This window comes from Carcharhinus amblyrhynchos, chromosome 5, assembly GCF_965287045.1.
Source record: "Carcharhinus amblyrhynchos chromosome 5, sCarAmb.v2.hapA, whole genome shotgun sequence".
Taxonomy (NCBI): Eukaryota; Metazoa; Chordata; class Chondrichthyes; order Carcharhiniformes; family Carcharhinidae; genus Carcharhinus; species Carcharhinus amblyrhynchos.
The window spans coordinates 97,109,912-97,120,104 of NC_137328.1; positions in this window are offsets into that span (position 1 = coordinate 97,109,912).

The following is a 10,193-nucleotide window of genomic DNA, read 5'->3' on the forward strand; positions in this document are numbered from 1 at the left end:
GTATGAATGATCAATTGAATTCTCAACTAGCAAGATTGTTGCACATTCCATTGTAAGAACCTGATTCTTTATTATCCTTATAAACACACCAGCCATTATTGCACCTTTTATTTGTTTTGCTGTGATCTCTGAACACACTATCTTCATTTTTTTTTATTGTTTCTGGTTGTATATGTTTGGTTTTCAAATCATTCTGACTTTATAATTCTGTCCTTACTATATATATCCTGTTTAATCTTCAAAGCTTAAATCTCTGAGATGTGTGAATCTTGGAAATCAAGTTGATAAGGTTGTTAGGAAGGCATACGGTGTCTTGGCGTTTATTGGTAGGGGGATTGAATTTAGGAGCCGCAATGTCATGTTGCAACTGTACAAAACTCTGGTGCGGCCGCACTCGGAGTATTGTGTACAGTTCTGGTCCCCACATTATAGGAAGGATGTGGAGGCATTGGAGAGGGTGCAGAGGAGGTTTACCAGGATGTTGCCTGGTATGGAGGGAAGGTCCTATGAGGAGAGACTGAGGGATTTGGGGTTGTTTTCGTTGGAAAGAAGGCAGCTAAGAGGAGACCTTATTGAAACATATAAGATGATTAGAGGTTTAGATAGGGTGGACAGTGATAGCCTTTTTCCTCGGATGGAGAAAGCTAGCACGAGGGGACATAGCTTTAAATTAAGGGGTGGTAGTTATAGGACGGATGTCAGAGGTAGGTTCTTTACCCAGAGGGTGGTGGGGGAATGGAATGCCCTGCATGCTGCAGTTGTAGATGCGCCTAGTTTGGGGGCGTTTAAGAGGTCCGTGGATAGGTTTGTGGATGGAAAGGGATTGGTTTAGGTTAGAGGATCATTGCTTTTTTCTTAATTGGTCGGCGCAACATCGTGGGCCGAAGGGCCTGTTCTGTGCTGTAATGTTCTATGTTCTATGCCCTACTCTGCTACACTATTATCAATGCTTCTCTGTCATTTTTTGTGTCCTGCCAATCAGAAATTGACACAGTATTTGGAATATGGTCCAATCGCAGGACAATGCCACTTGATCGTGACTTAGCTGTACTGTACTTCTTTTGGCTTCATAATTCAGCATTTTATTGCTGCTCTGCATTGTTGGGTATGCTAAGAGATGAATGAGTGTCCCAGGTTTCTTTCAACTTCATTCTTCACTATTTCAACAATCAAGGAAAGAAAAATGCAGACCAAGTTTGTAGGAAATATCCTCAGAATCACATGGTTGGAGAGTTAAAGTTTTGGAGAGAGAAGCTTCTACGGATTGATTGGCTCATTCACATTCATGATTTACAATACGAAGTGCCTTTTTAGGTTGCTTTTACGCCAATATGAAAAGTATTTCATCTTGTAGTATATCATATATGCATTTAAATAAACCATAGAAACTTATTTTGTGTACAGAGGGACCTTGGGGTCCTTGTGCATGAGTTGCAAAAACCCAGCTTGCAGGTGCAGCAGGTGGTCAGGAAGGCGAATGGGATGCTGGCCTTCATCGCGAGGGGGATTGAATTTAAAAGTAGGGAGGTCTTGCTGCGGCTGTATAGGGCATTGGTGAGGCCGCAGCTGGAGTACTGTGTGCAGTTTTGGGCGCCGTACTTATGCAAGGATATTTTAGCCTTGGAGGGAGTGCAGAGGAGGTTTACTAGGCTGATGCCGGAGTTGAGGGGGTTGAGCTATGAGGAGAGGCTGAATAGATTAAGCTTGTACTCGTTAGAGTTTAGAAGAATGAGGGGAGATCTCATTGAGACGTATAAGATGATGAATGGGATGGATAGGATAGAGGTTGAGAGACTCTTCCCGCTCAAAGGATAGTAGGACTAGGGGGCATAGCCTCAAGATAAAGGGGGTGGGGAGCGGTTTAGAACGGAGTTGAGGAGGAACTTCTTCACTCAAAGGGTGGTGAATCTCTGGAATTCTCTGCCCGTTGAAGTGGTGGAGGCTGCCTCGCTAAATATTTTTAAGACGCGGGTTGATGGGTTTTTGATGAGAGAGGGGATTAAGGGTTATGGGGAGATGGCGGGAATGTGGAACTGAGCCATGACAGATCAGCCATGATCTTATTGAATGGCGGGGCAGGCTCGAAGGGCTAGTTGGCCTACTCCTGCTCCTATTTCTTATGTTCTTATGTACTGGACAACCACACGTGGAGGAAGAGTCAGCTGGAGAAGACATTGCTGGATCTGGTAAGGAATGAGGTAGGTCAAATTCATCAAGTATCCGCAGGGGAACATGGTTGATTTAAACCTCACAATATTATGGAAAAGGACAAGGAGCAATCTGGAGTGATAATCAGAGGAGGGCCAATTTCAGTAGGTTAAGACTGGATGTGTACCGAGTAAATGGGAAGTAATGGGCAAAACTGTTAGAGAACAATGAGTGGCTGCTTTAAAGAGTTGATTTGTGTGTAGTCAAGGTTGATTCCCATGAGGGCAATAGGTGGACAACCAAAGCTAGAGTTCCTTTGATGATGAAAGAAGGAAGCTAAGATGAAGAAAGATACAAGTGAGAATCAGGCTAAAGTTCAGAGGTGAAGTAAAGGAAAGACTAAGTAACATTAAGAGACACTGACAGCTAACATGGAAGGGAATCCAAAAGTCTTTAATAGGGATATAAATAGTACAAGTGTAGTAAAAAGAGAGATGGAGATAATTAGGAACAAATAGAAGATCTACACATGGCTGATAGCAATTGAATGTTTTGCCTCAAGGAAGATGATGCTGCCAAATTCTTGGTGATAAAGTATTTGAGAGCCTGGATGAGCTAAATATTGATCAAGAGGTGTTCAATAGGCTGCCTGTAGTTAAAAATGCATAAATCACTAGGGCCAACCAAAGGTAAATAAAGGTAGAAATTGAAAAAGTTTTGGCTAAATTCATTTCTTAAATATATGCAGTGTTAGACTGGAGAATTGCAAATTGGATAAACCCAGTAGGCCAGTCAGTTAAATTTAAGCGATGGGTAGGCTTTTTCTTCATGTTTACTTTTCTTTAATATAACTGCATAATAGTTCCGTCTGACCAGTCAAAAATCAGAAGTACACAAACCGTATAAACTGTTTCAATTTACTGAAGTCTTGGAATCACTTCGTGTTCAAACACAGGAAATGTCAGTTACAGTCCATAGGCAGCAAATTTATGACCAACATCTGTTTTTGATTATAACTTGACCAAAAATCCCAGCATGCTTGACTTTCACTGTCCAGCCCTTTGAGCTTCTCTAGCCTATCCTTGGCCTTTTGGGTGTACTATTCAGCCTTCCTCAGCTGCCTTTATCTCACTTTCCAGTCCACGTCATCTTCGAAAACCTTCCTCATTTCCCCTATTTCTTTTATCTCTCCTGGAGTACTAATCCTCCTCATCTCTGTTCCTTAATTTACTCTTAGGTTTGCACCTGATTCTCTGGCCATGAGTTTTAACATACTTCTTAGTTTTGGGATGAAATTCTAATTCTAAATGCCTAGCTAGCCTTATATGGGACAGAACCCAATAAAACATTTGGGTTTATAAATTGTTTTCAAAAGAACAATTTACTTACCCCACTCTAATTCTTTCATTTGCGTGTGGACCAAACTTGGATATGAGACCACAATTTATTATGACCAGGTGAACTGTGATGAATTGGCTACCCGTCTCCTCAGTAGTCTGCAACCAACATGTTTTTTATTTCCTATCCCCATGGATACCTCTTCCAAATGTATTTACTTTTTAATAAGAAGTTTCAAGATGAAGAAAAAGCAAGTTTACTAGTTACTAAACCTGAGAGAACAATAATAAAAGACACAATGAAACACATGCACACAGAGTTATGTATCAGAAGTAAAAACTTAGATTCCAACTTAAATATATGATCAAGTGCTTTCATTGTGCTTGAGGTGCAGATCCTTGAATGTTGCAGCCATTTGAAGTTAGCTGGTTCCCTTTTAAAATCTTGCAATTGAACTGATGCCCAAGTAACAGACAATTTCCTTCCTTTTAATTACATGAGATTGCTGGATTTCTCCTGGAATTCTTTTGGATAGAAATACACTATCTCTGAATTTTTAGACCGTTAGTGTGTGATGAAGCTGTGCATTTAACAAATGTACTTGGTCATTTTTTTGCATGCAGGATCTGGTCTAATAATCTGTTCTAACCAGTGTTGCTGGGTCTATATCAGGCAAGCCTATATTACTGCAGCACCAGCATTGCTCTTAATTGCCGGAATGTTGGTTTCAATCTGAACTAACGCTGTTCTGTTACTAATGTTCCCCTTGGGTATTGCAGAGTGGGGTTTAATTAGGTTGATTGACAGAAAATTGTGTGACTGGATGGAGCTAGGCTTGCATAGGAAAATCAAGGGCAGTCTGGTGCTTGGGATCTTTAAAGAAAGATCACTTCCTTAGTGTCTCTCTGGTGTTTGAAACTGGAATCTGCCAGGAAATAATGTTTGTTCTCTGAGATTCTACTTCCATTGGAGGTGGATCTTTCTTTGGAGGTGGTTATGAAAGTCAGAAGGGCATTCTGCCTGGAGCATTCATGTAAGTATATCTGTTTTGTGGTTATTTTAAAAAGGGATTTATGTCTATGGGGTACTATTTACAATTGGAGCTATAGAGATTGCTAACTGTTAAGAGCTATGCCTTGTAATGTTTAAGTATTTCCAACTGATAAAAGTTATGCCAATATTTTGTAATTTTAACTGTGATGTTAAATAAAGTTTGTTTGATAAAAGCTTCCTGGTGGGTCAATTGAATCATATCCAGAGTGGAATACCTTAAGGTCACCCTAATGCCTAAATCATAAAAAGTTAGCATCTTGTTAACTTCATAACATACCTTGGAGTGTCTTTCTAGTTCCTAACAATAGTGCTTTAGAGAGAGCAAGAATTCTACTCTTTCCATCCACAGTATTTTCGAGATTACTTCAGTGATATTGTTTTTAGCTTGAAACATAGAAAAACTACAGCACAATACAGGCCCTTCGGCCCACAAAGTTGTGCCGAACATGTCCCTACCTCAGAGATTACTAGGCTTACCTATAACCCTCTATCTTACTAAGTTCCATGTATTTATCTAAAAGTCTCTTAAAAATAGAAACTGAAAAAAAAGTTCTCTTTAAAAAAAAAAGCTCCTGTCTGTATATTCTAAGAAATGAATTTGATTCATAGAGCCATTCTTGTAGAACGAGTAATCACATTTTTTATCTTCCGCCTCAGAAACATTTGACCCATTTCAAGATAGCAGATACCAAAAGGTAATGGAGTAATATCATGCAACATGTCAGGGCAGGTCTGAAATGCAATCCATACAGGAACCTTCCAGAAATGTGGCCAACCTGCAATATCAGGTGACTGGTGCATGGTAGCCATCTTTGGTTATTGCATTTTTTTTTAAAAAGAACAGGTCCTCTTTAAACAGTTTGTGTTTTCAGTTAGCTGGTGAAGTTATTGGTAGATCTGTCTTTGTCACAATTTTCAACTTCATGACAAAACTGACAGCAACGTCTATCTGTCTATGTTCAATCTGAAAATCTAGAAGTTGTTGTCAGTGATTCCTTGCTCCATAATAAGGTAACATTTGAAATAATCACAGAAATTGACAAATTGACATTTACTCAAAGCTTGAATTTAAAAAAAGCACAGTTCAATGAGATATAGCTAGTTTTGAATGGTTTACTGAGACATAATCCCTGCTAGCACTGAGATATAGTTTTTTAAATGGAATATTACATGATGTACAAAAATAAGTTTAAAGTTGGATTCCTTAAAGTGTTTCCAATTTCCAGCCTAAAGCCTATTTACATGTAGTTAGCAATGGTTCTCTATGTCCTTATAAGCCAGCATGGTTGAGCTGGCTCTTTTGCTGTCTACCTGTCAAAACAGTTCTAGTCTTCTGAGATATTAAAATGATAAAGGTGCCATCGAGTGACGTCTGGATCCTCTGGTACCCACTATCCACACTGTATCTGGATTGGCTGGCTTAAATCTAATCTCCCATACTATCAAGGAGAAACTTTAATGTTTAAATGCTTGTGCATTGTTGCTATTGCCAACTTGAACATTTCTCTCTTGGAGAAGCACTTTCTGATTTTAGAAACATCCTTTCATATAAAGAGCTAAAATACTCCCATACCTTTTGCCACAAATAATACTAGACAGATTATTAAAATAACTAAATTAAGAACTAATGGTCAAATATTGACTTTATTGCCAAAAATATTTTCATGACCATAATTTCCAAGGAAACATATTCCATTTTATTGACCAATCTGAGTGGAATACGCTAGTTCAGACTGCTGGTATGCTTGAAGATCTCCCAGTCAATAAAAACAACAGGATGTCAGGAACTTTCTTTGCTTCATGTCTTTCCATTTCTTTGCTAACAAAAGGTGTACTCACAGGCCCACCTAAGATAGAACATGTTTATATCCTCCTTAATGTGTTACTTATGAAACCCTGATCTTGATGGTTTCTGTTCTATCCCAGTAAAGCATGCCTTCTTCATATAAGCTATCATGATTTAAATTCACTCAGTGGATATTTCTATTAATCTTTTGGGATTTACCACCTTTTTCTGATATCTTGGTTTTAATAGAAGCAATGTTATTAAACTATGGAATATATTTAACCATATTGTCAAATAATACCAATGCCAAAAATACAAATTTATACTGACTGTTATGTACTTCAAGTATAAATATTGATTTAGCAGCAATGTGCTACTGAGTTTATTTTTTCTCATAGCTTCAATTTTTGACACTTGTGAGTTAAACCTGATAATGCTCCACCAGCAATGCAATGTCTTTTGAGATTAAAGAGCCTTCTTAATCCTGCAAATTTCATGAACTGCACAATATTCTGGTCAATAAAAGTTTCATTTCAGAATTGTATTCTCTTCTTGAAACTATTGATACTTGCCATATCTGGCCTTGAAGAAATGGGAGCCAGGGTGATACGTTGATTAGGATTGATGCCTCACTGTGCCAGGGACCCGGATTAATTCTGGCTTTTTGTGACAGTGTGTGGAGTTTTGGGAGAAACTGGTTCCTCGCAATGGACTATCAGACTTCTCATAGAACACAAACACAAGTGGGCATTTATACATTGAGTTCCAGTAGTAATCACGATTCAAAGTTCCCATTCCGGCCAGACCTCCAGGTCTTCCTTCCTTGGCCGTGAATCAGCCCCAGGTTTAATCAGGAATCACAGTCCTGCAGTCACAACGCAATCTTCAATCTGGTCACGATTCAAAGCCCTCCTGCAACAGTACCGGCATCCCTGTCTTTGAAGTTACTTGTGCAACTGTGGCTGTACCAGCAGGACTCTTCTTGTTAAAAGCCAGTATTGCAAACTGCCATCAACAGCTGTTACAAGCCGGTATCGTAAACTACCATCTGTGTAATGATGTCCAAATATCACAAATAGCTAAGATTTACAAAGTCTACAAAATAACAGCCACATTAAACTATCTATCTTTATAAAAATGAGTGTTGAAGCATGTAAGACATAAACAAATAACTTATATTAATGCCAGGAGCAGTATAAGCTAAAGGAGATCAGTCATGATGAAGGGTTATGTTTGTAACATATTCTAGGTACAAAATCCATTAACCCTTCGCCTACTTCACTAAATTACATCTTAGTATCCTAAGATGTGTAGGTTAGATAAATTAGTTGGGATAGGGTGGGGTAGTGGGCCAGGATAAGATACTCTGACAGAGTTGGTGCATACTCAGTGGGCTGAATGGCCTCCTTCTAGGGAATCTGTGATTCTAAATAGACTTATAAACTTAATACCATTAACATCTTAAGCTGTGTAAATAGATTAATGCTTTAAGTACTGTTTACTTGAGCTTTAATCAAACTGAACTCCAAAACATGTTACACCTACAATGAAGCAACATATTATATCATCAAAATAACAGATTTCAAACTACAGCACATTATAATGGAATGTATTGAGATAACCATTTCAAATTAATTCAACCATCAAATGACATAGTAATTCAATAGCATTGTGTGTTTATATGGGGGTTTTAACGTAGAATAGGCTATGGGACCTAGCAATATCCTGGCAATAGTATTGTAGGCTTGTGCTGCAGAACAGGCCCAGCCAAGCTGTTCTAGTACATCTACAACACTGGCATTTGCCTGGCAATGTGGAAAATCGTCCAGGTAAGCCCTGTATTTAAGAAACAGGACAAATCCAACCCAGCAAAATGTCTCCCCATCCATCTACTCTTGATCATCAGTGAATTGATGGAAGGGGTCATCAAGCATGCAGTCAAGCTGCACTTGCTTAGCAATAACCTCTCACTAACACTCAGTTTGGGTTCCACCAGGGGTTACTCAGCTCCTGACCTTGCTTCAAACATGGACAAAAGACCTGGAGCCAGATTCTCTCATTTCACTCACAGCCATCACTCTCCAGACCCACTGCAATGAACAGAGATTTGGCTAACTGCCAAATTCTCTGTCCTCATTGGTGGCAGCAGCAGCCATGTGTGGATGGCCAGAGAATTCCAGCCGTGCACTCTGGAGGTGAGGTGAGAGTGACTCACCTTGGCATTTGACCAAATGTGACACACAAAGGAACCCTAGAAAAACTGGAGTCAATGAGAATCGGAGGGAAAACTCTCCCCTGGCTGAAGCCATACCTAGCACTAAGGAAGGTGATTGTGTTTGTTGGAGATCAGTCACCCTCAGCTCCAGGATATTACTGCAGCAGGTCCTCAGGGGAGTATCATTACACCAACCACCTTCAGTTGCTTCATCAATCACCTTCCCTCTAAAATAAGGTCAGGAGTGGTGATGTTCACTGATGATGCCTGTTTGCAACACTTCAGATACAGGGCAATCCATGTCCAAATGCAAAAAGACCTGGACAATATCCAGTGGAAAGTAGCATTCACACAACACAAGTGTCAGCCAATGACTATCTTCAACAAGAAAGGACCTAATTATTGCCCCTTTGCATTACCATCACTGTAAGCATCCTGGGGGGTTATCATTGGCCAGAAACAGAACTGAACTAGCCACATAAATATTGTAGTAAGATGATTGATTTTAACTTAGATTACTTTTATGTTAATCAACAAAACAGAGCTGGGAGGATACATAATGGGCTCAAATTGTTTTTTGTCCTCATCTGCTATCTTCCTGGCTCGTCATACTGATTGACTGGTGCGGCGAGCCAGTACGTTCATGCCCAATGTTTTCCTTCACTTCCCTGGAGCTTGCGATCTGGGGATACTTTTGGCACTTTCAATTTTTCTTGTGATGGGAGTTCATACTTCTTGGAGTGCCTGGAGTTACGAAAGTGTGCCTGTGATTACGTATGTATATAATTGTGGATTTGTGAGAACTCAATGACCAGTTAAATATAGAAATTTCAGGCATAGTCTGAAGACATTTGGAATATCATCCCAGATAAAGAACAAAGATTTTGCAGGTGGTAATGTGTTTGGGATTTTGGGATTTTGAGTCAACAAATAATAGGTGATGCCTATAAAAATGAGGCCTCAGAAATTGGCTTAAATAGAACAAAGAACAAGTTAAGTTACAATGAGGAAGAATTGAGGATCTTGTTGTTTTATTTTAACCAAGGTGTTGTGAGCTTGCCGCACTCCGTTTCTTTAAGAATGTTGAGATTTAATTGTATGAATTTACAGCTGTGAGAATCTCTGTGTTGCTATTGTTTTATTTGGATGTTCATGGATTTTTATCATTGTTTTTGGGTTATATTTGTTAAAAGTTTCAGGGGAATTAACCTTATCTTGAGTTTTTAATTACAGGCATGTTGAAAGTTTAAAAACAGAACAATAAAACACTAACATAATTCATTTCAAAGCTATGTCTCTCTGTTTGTGTGTGGATAATGTTTGTGTGTTCGATAAATGTGAGAATTTTAATCCAGATACAAATTCACGTATGTGACAATAGTTTTAATTTGAGAGGGTTAATTGAAATTTGGGATATTTAAAATGATTATGACCAATCCTCTGTTGGATTGATCTTGGGTTAAAACTTCTTGTCAGGTTCAAAGGGTTTTGTCCTGACACAATTGGCACAATGAAAAAGGAACGGTTTGAGATTGGATACTGAACAGAAAGTTTAAAATAGAGATTGTGAAATGAAAGTGTGTCTGGGACCATGTCCTTGTGATGGTGACATAATGAGATGCATTTGAGAAATATTACCCCACCCTTTTACAG